Raw genomic sequence first — 10794 nt, forward strand, 5'->3', positions numbered from 1 at the left:
GGGATCATTCAAATATTCAAACGTTACGTAATGCACTCAAAAAGGGAGGAGAAGATGGCTTGTGGAAACTTGTTTAGAAATTAACAAATTTAACAAATTCTACTTATATCATGTCTGTGTATTCATAAATTATGTAGCACATACTTAGGAACGAAATATGAATTATTCTTTTTTTTTTTAATTTATCATCATTCATTCATACGACAATCACCGACAAATAACGTCCGGAATTTGCAGCAATGTTTAAAAAATAGTCGATTTTATCTGGTTTCAACATACCCCAGGGTTGAAAAAAAACATGGGGTGAGTTTAAATGCTCAGAGCTTCACGAAAAAAAAAGATTTTTCAGTTTAGTTTTCAAAACCACTACACTTTATTATCCCTATTTTGATTACCTGAAAAAATCTGTGTTTTCGAACCGATTCAGTCAGCGCGCAAAAATGTTTGTTTCACAGAACAAGGAAACGTAAACAAAGGTGCTGATTGCGTTAAAGCATTCCAATATTCTGGCAATGGCTGTCATAAGGTGGGTTGAAAGATAATGTTTACTATATTTATTTTTATCACGTCAATCTATCATTCCTTGTAAAAGTTATGATTTCCGTTTCAACTTACCCCGAATTTCAACTTGCCCCAGTGTAACTTACTTCTTTGAAACTAGTAAGTATAGGGACCAAACATAAATTTTAAAACAAGTCAGCTATTACAACAACACTTGAAGAACAGATAATTTTGAACAGAAAAAAATGTATGTTGGTGCAATAGAAATATTGTGCATCATTTTCATGATGTGCTCTTTTTTCATTTGTCCGCAAAAAATCATGCAATGGTAAATTTATCAATATACTGAAATGCCATTTTAAAATTATATTTAATGTAACTTTCAAAATTATGACATCCAAATTCTTTTTATTATGAATGTCTGTTCATTTTGATTACAAGAAACAAATATTCGCTCAATTAATCGAATACTGAAAGACAATTATTCGAATGAATCGAATATTTGAGAATGGCCCCACGAGTACTCGATAATCTGCAACACCTTCGTAGAATATAAATATCATTGTTATTAGACATTCGCTAACAAGGGGTACACGTGTTCTTTTAAACTTTTTCTTATTTGTTTGTAAATTAGTTCGTTCTTCCAAACCAGAAATGAGTACATTAGCCCTGCTGAAAGTGTGACATGAAATTCTTCGATATGGATTTACAAAAAATACATGATGGGACAGTTATGAACAGAATATCAACATGAGCATGAGCAATTGAGCTTGATGTTGTTTTTTTAAAAGCTGGGAACAAACTATATGTTTTTTGTGTTTTCCGTAAGATTATGCATAAAAACAACGTTTTATGAAGAAAAGTGAAAATAGTCAAAAAGTAACATGGGACAACTATACGTAGAACGGCAGTGTAACACATCCAATGCAATCTCATTAATGACATCATTAGAATTAATTTCAGCGGCCTTCGAATGTCTACGGAGTCTTGGTATCTCTAGCAAAAGCTGCATTTCCGAAACTTCGTAGTTGCCAGTTTGTCAAATCGATTGCCGTTTTTTACTAGACCATTCCTTCCAAAAAATGACCAGTGCATTGAGTCTGATCACAACGTTACTTAGAGATGATCCTTTCGTTTGCAAATATTCTGCGCTAGATCTACAGGGTTTAACATTTCGGGCTTCCGAAAGTATACAGCCCTGCGCTGACAACCGTTTGACATAGCTGTCAACCAAAGCGTCATATCGTTAGTTGAATGTCTGCCATTTTACAATATGGATCGTTTTAGCATCGCACAACGTGTTAATTTTGTTAAATTATACTATAAAAATGATGAAAAACCGGCAAATGTTTTTCGAGCATTACGGACGGATTTTGGTCGTCATGGACGGCCTACAGAGCACACAATCGCTAATGTAGTGCGTAAATTCGAACAAACTGAATCCGTAGCGGATATTGTGAAACCTGTGCATCATCGTAATGTGCGTTCGGCCGAAAATATTGCTGCTGTTGCTGCCAGTGTGGAGGATGACCCGAATGTTTCGATTCCACGGCATGCTCAGCAATTGGGCTTGTCAAACACATCATTGTGGCGAATTTTGCGTTTGGACTTGCACCTACATCCATATAAAGTCCAACGGTACAAAAATTAGAGCGTGGTGACCATGGAATGCGTCGGGCATACGTCGATTGGGTGAACGAACAACAGCAGCAAAATGCTGAATTTTCGCATCAAATTTTCTTCAGCGATGAGGCACACTTCGAGCTCGGTGGCTATGTGAACACCCAAAATTTCCGTATATGGGGCTCAGAAAATCCACACGTGATTGTTGAGAGGCCATTGCATCCGCCAAAAGTTACTGTTTGGTGCGCATTATGGTCTGGTGGAGTCATCGGGCCGTATTTCTTTGAAAATGAGGACGGCGAGACGGTAACTGTGAATGGTGAGCGCTATGGCCGCATTTTAACCGATTTTTTTTTTGCCACAAATTGAAGATATGGATACGGATGACATGTGGTTTCAGCAGGATGACGCCACGTGCCACACAACACGAGGCACATGGCCATATTGCGAACGAAATTTGAGGGACGCATAATTTCGCGTTTTGGTGATGCCAACTGGCCGTCCAGATCATGCGATTCGAACCCGCTAGACTTTTTTTGTGGGGTTTTTGTGGGGCGGAGAGTTTGCATAGACACGGTCTTTGTCTATGCAAACTCTCCGCAAACTCTTGAACATTTGAAAGACAACATTCGTGAAGTTATGACCGAGATACCGCCCCATATGTGCCGAAAATTCATCGAAAATTACCTGTTCCGGATCAAGGGGTGCGAGGAAGCCCTAGGTGGACATTTGAATGATGTTGTATTTCACACATAACGGCATAAACCAAACTTTAATTTGAAATAAAAGTTTCATCGAAATTAGAACTCTAAGTGTGTTTTATTTCAATTTACTTTCGGAATTTAAAGTTGGAAAACCCTGTACTTTATGTAGTACAACGCATCAGAAGTACAGATATTTATCATGAAATTCTGGTTGAAGGGACTGTGCACTTGATTCAGTATTTGAGTGGGCATAATACTCCAGTGGCCGTGGTCACGGGAACACCTAGTTAACTGCCTAAATTTGTGCGAAATCATATTTTATCTCTTGGGTGCATTCACAAGCAAACGATTTTGAATGTCCGATCATCACGGCAGCAAAAGAGAAACGGACAGAGGCTGGCCAGCCGACGCATAATGCATTATGCATCAATCGCGGAACAATCGAGACTGAGATTAATTTTCAAGAAGCCATCACTATTTATAATGATTTAAATAGTTTGCTTTCGAAGCAGTTTTGAGCTATTGAAACAAGTTTCTATGGCCAAAACACCTCTCGTAGATCTTTTATCTTTCGAATAATGTTGTTTTCATAAAACTTCCTTCATCCAGTCAGTGGCGTAGAGTGACCGGGTGACACCCGGGGCGGGTCACTAGGGTGTCAGCCATTCAAACTTATCTAAACATGAAATGTATTTATTATCATATTAGATAGGACGAACTATATCAATGGGAGCTGAGACCGACATTGATATTGTACAAGTCTTTTTCGTTAAGTGCGCATTCGCTCTCGTGTTGCAAGTTCAATTAATGCACAGCAATAACGATACGGAGCTCAACGTGTTAAAAATATATGCCCCAACGTTGACCACAAATTTTTATTTAATTCCAACTCTGATAAGCCTCTTCAAAAGAAGCCACAGAAACGTACACGGTTAGAAACAGTTTGAAATTTAATGTAAAATTTGGAACCGATTTATGGAAGTCCCACTTCATCATGAACTCTACCACACCCAATGCAATCTCACTAACGACATCATTAGAGTTAATCCCAGCGGCCTTCAGATGACTACGGAGTACTGGTATCTCTAGCAAAAGATGCTTTTCTAAAACCTCGTAGTTGCCTGTTTGTCAAATCGACTTTTTCAGTTCGCTGTCAGGTACTCATAACATTTGTCGAGCTTGAATTGCTTGAATTGCAGTTCCCGATGAAAATGACCAATGCACTCCAACTTTCACTCTTCCATAGTTGGACTCGGTCCGAAAGGCCTTCCGCTTGGTTTGCTCATTTTATCTTATCTAGCTATCTAGAAGTATCTTAGGAAATTCTCCTTTCAGTAGCAAATTTTTAATCAATGGATTTAATAAAACCTTTTTAATGGCCATCTCGACTTGACTGTTTCCTTTAACAGCGAGAAAAAATATCAATGGCTGTGATCACCCCATAAATTGTTTTCACAGCACTATAATGAGCACTCCATCGAGTTTGCGACAATCTTCTAACAACACACATGTGTTGCTCAGAAACATTTCTCTCTCTATGGACACGGTTTTTTTTGTTTTGCAAGGTTGAACCGGTCGATAGCCTGCGAACGGGACTTAATGAAAACTAAACCCTGACCTTCCAGTTATTGAAGGATGTTGTTATTCAAATCTGCAGCTCTTCCCACCCAAAACGAAACAACTAGTAGTGGGCTATATCTGTGATATAACCGCAAGGTTAACGTAGGACTACCATTGGCATAGTAATCATTTGTTTGAAGTTGCATCTAAATCATTTCTCAATAAATGGTTAACTGGATATTTTGTTTCTCTTGGAATTGTCTTGCATTCTGTTCAAATATATACGAAATAATATTCTTTCATTTGAGGTCTCTTTTTGGTGTTCGAAACTCAAATCATCAAGACAAGCTTATTCAATCCTCTGTACCCTCGAAATATGTTTTTCGTGATATAAAAAATCATTACGAGAACATCTAGTTAACTGTCCAAATGTGTGCGAAATCATACTCTTCCCCTTAGGTGCATTCAAAAAGCAAACGATTTTGCATGTCCGTTCATCACGGCAGTAAAAGAGAAACTGACAGAGGTTGGCCAGCCGACTCATCATGTATCATACATCAACCGCAGACCAATCGAGACTGAAATTAAATGTCCAGAAGCTATAGCTATTCATAATGATTTAAATAGTTTGCTTTCGAAGCAGTTTTGAGCTATTGGAACAAGTTTTTATGGCCAATAAGTAAAAAGAACATCTCTCGTAGATCTTTTATCTTTCGAATAATGTTATTTTCATACCACTGTGTTCTTCCGGTAGAGATATATTAACGTTCATAACCTTGTACTCCGAACGTAACCCCCTCGTTCTCGAGACTTTGATTTTACACCCCAGTACAGAAATGAAAGATGAAGTATGACGAAATAATGAATATGAAAAACTAAGAAAGATTCTATAACATGGACTTTTCCATTATGGCTGGTTTTGTTAGATAATACCATAAGCAATAACCGGCTACCTTCATTCAAGATCATGGTTTTATTTAATCTTGTCACCACTAAACAGTGTCTCATTACTAAAAATGGTACTCTTTCGCGGAATTATTTTGATTTTTGGATACTTTTTCATTTGACTACATTAAAATTGATTTACAAATACATATTCATGGTGAAAAACTAAAAATATGTTTAATCACTTTTGTCTCAAGTTCCGAACACCATTTTTGTCACTGACTCATATTCCGAACACTTTTGTCTCAATTTCCGAACAGCAAAAATCCATTTTTCTTAAATCATAACTTTGAAACTACTGGACCGATTCATATGATCGATATATCAAATTAAAGTAAATTAGCTAGTCTTTTTTGGAAAAATTAGATTATGCTTTTGCAATTATTGATTGTACTTGTTTCTTACAGTTTACATGGTTCCGGGACCAAGGGCGCTATATCGGTGTCGATAGCTGTAAATGATGTTAAAATGAAGTCTATAACCCAAAGAATGTCAGGGTTTTGAAAATTAAATTATTTATAATACTGAACTTCAAAGTAAATTCACATTAAAAATGAAGTGCTCGCAATTTGAATCATGCGCAGAAACTTGATTCATATTCCGAACGCTAATTTTAATGAAGATTTCTGCATAAAATATCATTTTATTTCATCCATTTAATGTAGATTCTTACCTTTTCTAGCACTTAACATGAAAACAACAAACAAAATAGTTGAAAAAGCTACAAAAATTGAAAAAAAAATAACGATGCTTGTTTTTTTACAGAATTTACTAACGCAAACGTTTTATCATTGGTTTTGACTGTCACTTTTTTGCAAATGCTCAATATTATAAATTATAGGTTGTATCGATACCTGTAAATGATGTTACAATAAAGGCTATAACCCAAAGAATTTCAGGGTTTTGATTATTAAATTACTCATAACATTAAAGTTCAGTAAATTTACATTTGAAAATTAAGTGTTCGGAATTTCAATCATGCGTAGAAACTTGATTCATATTCCGGACACTACTTCAATATTAATTTTAATGATGATCAGTAAAACCTGTTTAAGTGCGGTTTTTTTTGTGCGATTTTTTTTGTTCGATTTTTTTGTGCGATTTTTTTCATGCGGAATATAAAAAGAAGCATATTTGACAAAGTTATCGTCCATTTAGTTTTTTTCGATGGTTTTTCTGCATTTCAGTGCGAAAAAAGCATATTTGCGTTTCAATTGTCCACTTCTGAAATCATTCCGCTCCTCCTCCGCTCTAAATTTTTCTAAGTTTTTGCATGACATGATTTCTAACAGCAACACGCTTCGACATGCAACTAAAAGCACGAAACAGCCACGCGCAACCGAAAAGGAAAACTGTCCCATCGCAAAGCAGGGAAACAAAAGGAAATTGAACGGTGAACTGCGTGAATTTGAGTTGTTTTCTTGGGGGAAACTTTTTTTATGCAGTCCCTATCCCCCGCACAAAAAAAAGTTTGCCTGTATATATAAAAATGGATTTTTGTCTCCCTGTCTGTCTGTCTGTCTGTCTCTCTGTCTGATTCTTATGGATTCGGAAACTACTGGACCGAATTTGGACATGAAAATTGGTATGTAGGGGTTTTTGGGGCCGGGGAAGGTTTTCGTGATATTTTGAGACCCCTCCCCCCTCTCTAAGGGGGGGCTACCATACAAAATAATCACAAATTTCTACATTACTCGAGAAATAATCAAGCAAATGGAACCAAATCAGGCATATTGAGGTTTTAGGGTGCAATAAATGTTTCTATGGTGGTTACACTCTCCACTCCCCTCTCTAAAGGGGGACTGCCATACAAATGAAATACAAATTTCTGCATTACTCGAAAATTAATCGAGCAAATGAAACAAAATTAAGCATATTGAGGTTTTAGGGTGCAATAAATGTTTCTATGGTGGTTAGACACTCCTCCCGCTCTCTAAGGGTGGGCTGTCATACAATTGAAACACAAATTTCTCCATAACTCCAAAACTAATCAAGCAAATGGAGCCAAATTTGGCATGTGAAGGTTTTAAGGGGCACGAAACGTTTCTATGGTGAATACACTCCTCTACAATTACATAGTGACAAGGGCTGTTAGTCCATTTGATGTTTGCGCTAGCGAAATTGATCTTTGTTCGAAACTGGAAATGGATTTTAATGTGATGAAACGCTATATCCTCTTCTATCTATACCAAAAAAAAAGGATCGCCGGATGTGTTGATAAGAGCAGAACTCGAGGAAGGAATTGTCCGATTTAGAGCTGTCTTTATTCTATCATATTTTCTGTATCAAACATTTATTCCATGTAACGGAGATACATGTTATTTGCAAGTGGTTGAAAAATCTTGAACGAGAGTTGTGTCTGAAAATAATCTGATATGGGGGTCTCCGTAGCCACATTGGTTGCGCGTTCGCTTAGTAAGCGATCGATCGTGAGTTCAAAACTCAGGGCCCTCATTGACCATCTTTGTGTTGTTACAGAATAGCTACGTCCACGCAACAATCATCAGCGATGGAGATCGATCCACGATCGAAACAAGATCGATTCATCCATACAACTGCTCTGCTCTGCAAGACACATCGGGCTGCTGTTCTATAAATAACTCAACAATGATCAAATCAACTGTCTCCGCTGTCCGGTGGTCTAACTGGATAATAGAAGAACAGAAAGAATACTCTTACGCCTAAATGGCTACTGTGTAAATGTACCATATGCAATGGTATAGAAGGAATACTGGCGAATGGCAACTGTGTAATGTGCTAATTATAGATATGATAACCATGTGACATGTACACGATTAAAATTCGGCTCTGTTACAGCTAAAATACTAATGAGCCTAAAAATAAATAAATGGGATAAAAAAAAATTATCTGATATTATAATGATGAGTTTTGTTAGAAATACTAGGAATTTTATAGTAAAAGATAAATTCAACGGGGTCGAATAGAAGATCAATCAATGAACAGTTCTGCGATTGGACCCATGAACTTGCTCATAGTAAGAAAACGTGAATGTTTTTTTTTGTCCCATTTATTTATTTCAGGCTCATTGGCATTTTAGCTGTAACAGAGCCGAATTTTAATCGTGTACATGTCACATATTTATCATATCTATAATTAGCACATTACACAGTTGCCATTTTTCGGCGTTAGAGTATTCCCTTCTATACCATTCCATATGGTACACACATTTACACAGTAGCAGCCATTTAGGCGTAAGAGTTTTCTATCTGTTCTTCCATTATCCAGTTAGACCGGACAGCGGAGACAGTTGATTGATCATTGTTGAGTTATTTATAGAACAGCAGCCCGATGTGTCTTGCAGAGCAGAGCAGTTGTATGGATGAATCGATCATATTTCGACCGTGGATCGATCTCCATCGCTGATGATTATTGCGTGGACGTAGTTATTCTGTAACAACACAAAGATGGTCAATGAGGGCCCTGAGTTTCGAACTCACGATCGATCGCTTACTAAGCGAACGCGCAACCAATGTGGCTACGGAGGCCCCCAACGTGAATGTTTAAAGGTATTGATAACAAAAAACTAATGTTGGGCGGGACAAAGTTTGCCGGGTCAGCTAGTTTCTGTATAAAATATCATTTTTTCACCCATTTATTGTAGGTTCATACATTCTCTAGCACTTAACATGAAAACAACAAACAAAATAGTTGAAACAACTACAAAAACTGAAAAATGAACGATGCTTGTTTTTTACGTAATTTGCTAACGCAAACATTTTATCATTGGTTTTGACTGCCACTTTTTTGCAATTGCCCAATTTTATAAATTATAGGCTGTATGGATACCTGTAAATGATGTCAGAATGAAGCCTATACCTCAAAGAATGTCTGTGTTTTCATTAATCAATTATTTATAACATAAAAGTTAAGTAAATTTACATTTAAAAATGAAGTGTTCGGAATTTGAGACTGTTCGGAATATGAGACAAAACGGTACAGATCGCGCTCAAAATTGACATTAAAACCACTGACAGTAGTACCAGCTTAAAAAAATCAGTTGGAAGTTACAGCGAGAAAATTACAAATTCCCGGTATACATTTGACAGAATGCATTACTCTTCCAAAATCTATTCGTTATCGAAAATCGACCAAATATGATTGCGTGTCCAATAAATTAGTGTTCATCCTAAACAACCCCAATTCTGATTCTGTCCAGTATAGCAGTCTTATCGGGAAAGCTGTTTATTGAACAAATTGTCGAGTAAGAGCCAACAATCTGAAATTCTGCCTCATTGAAGAAACAGTGCCTTTCATTCCTGGCGCTTGTGATGCTCTCAGAAAACGTATCGAGCTAAGAAATAATTGAAATCAGTTTTATGACATGTGTTGAAACAAATATTTCATAGCAAAATGAACTGGATAACCAGAGTAGAACAAATGGTGGTGAAATGTTAGATACACTTCATCGCAATAATATTGACATCTGTTCATGGAATGAATTGCAAAATTTACTCTATACAAATGGAGTGAAAACGCACCCATGCCAGCAGCAGCAGCATCACAACTTATTTCGGTGCAGTGTCAACAGCATACAAACACGTCCAGACGTAAGAAGAGATCGCAACAAATAGACCGGTTTATTTGCTAACAATAAGTGCCAACAAATCAATTTATTTTGACGATGGCCTGCCTCAACTCAATTGTCGTTGTCGCGTCCTCGGATGGTGTCGGGTGGTGAGGCGCCCGGGTCTGTTTGGTACACACAGATGATCCCCACCGCTGCCTATGATGGTTAGAATGGGCCAGAAGTCATTGGTTCCCGCCATCGTCCATGTCCGTGTTTGTGTATCTGTCTGTCTGTTTGCTACCATAAACTCTTCGGACGACAACGGTCGGTTGTCGGTTCTGGGTGATATCAATGTGAACATATGGGACATGGATGCGTTCCGAAGCGGGTGAGAGTGAGAAAAAAAACCCGGGCGATGCAACGGCGGTCCGTTGCGCTCTATGTGCAACTGTGAAATGAACACATCATCATCACCGTCGTCGTCGTCAACATCCAGCATCATCATAGCCATCGTCGGCGTCGACGAGATGGAGGAGAGAACTCCGGAATCGGAACACAACAATTGCCATTAGTCTCGGAGCCGTCCAGACAAGAGTGGATGAAAAATGATGATTGCGCCCCGATAGCTTAGCGGGGCTTAGACGCGGTCGCTAACAATATGTTGCACTGTTTTGATTTGGAAGAACTTTGGATCAACGAAGTTTGTTTCAATATTAATTTGAACCTAATTCCAACGCAGTTATGAGATTTTCGAAGAATCGATTAGCAGCGAATATTCACACACAATCGATCGCACTCTCGAATTGATTTACAGAGCCCCAATGAAAAATGCAACCGCAGTCCAATTGATGTTAACAGGGAGTACACATTCGCAACCATCCAGCAGATTGAGTTGGTAACGACGTCCACCGGCGGTCGTCCGCTAGATTACCC

General features: G+C 37.8%; 1 protein-coding gene across 19 annotated transcripts in view; it reads right to left on the reverse strand.

Annotated features, from left to right (window-relative positions):
- Positions 1 to 10794, reverse strand: part of LOC129779208 (nuclear receptor coactivator 1) — a 530617-nt gene that overhangs the window by 327982 nt on the left and 191841 nt on the right. The gene's annotated exons all lie outside the window — the stretch shown is intronic.

The sequence above is a fragment of the Toxorhynchites rutilus genome, chromosome 3, assembly GCF_029784135.1.
Source record: "Toxorhynchites rutilus septentrionalis strain SRP chromosome 3, ASM2978413v1, whole genome shotgun sequence".
NCBI lineage: Eukaryota > Metazoa > Arthropoda > Insecta > Diptera > Culicidae > Toxorhynchites > Toxorhynchites rutilus.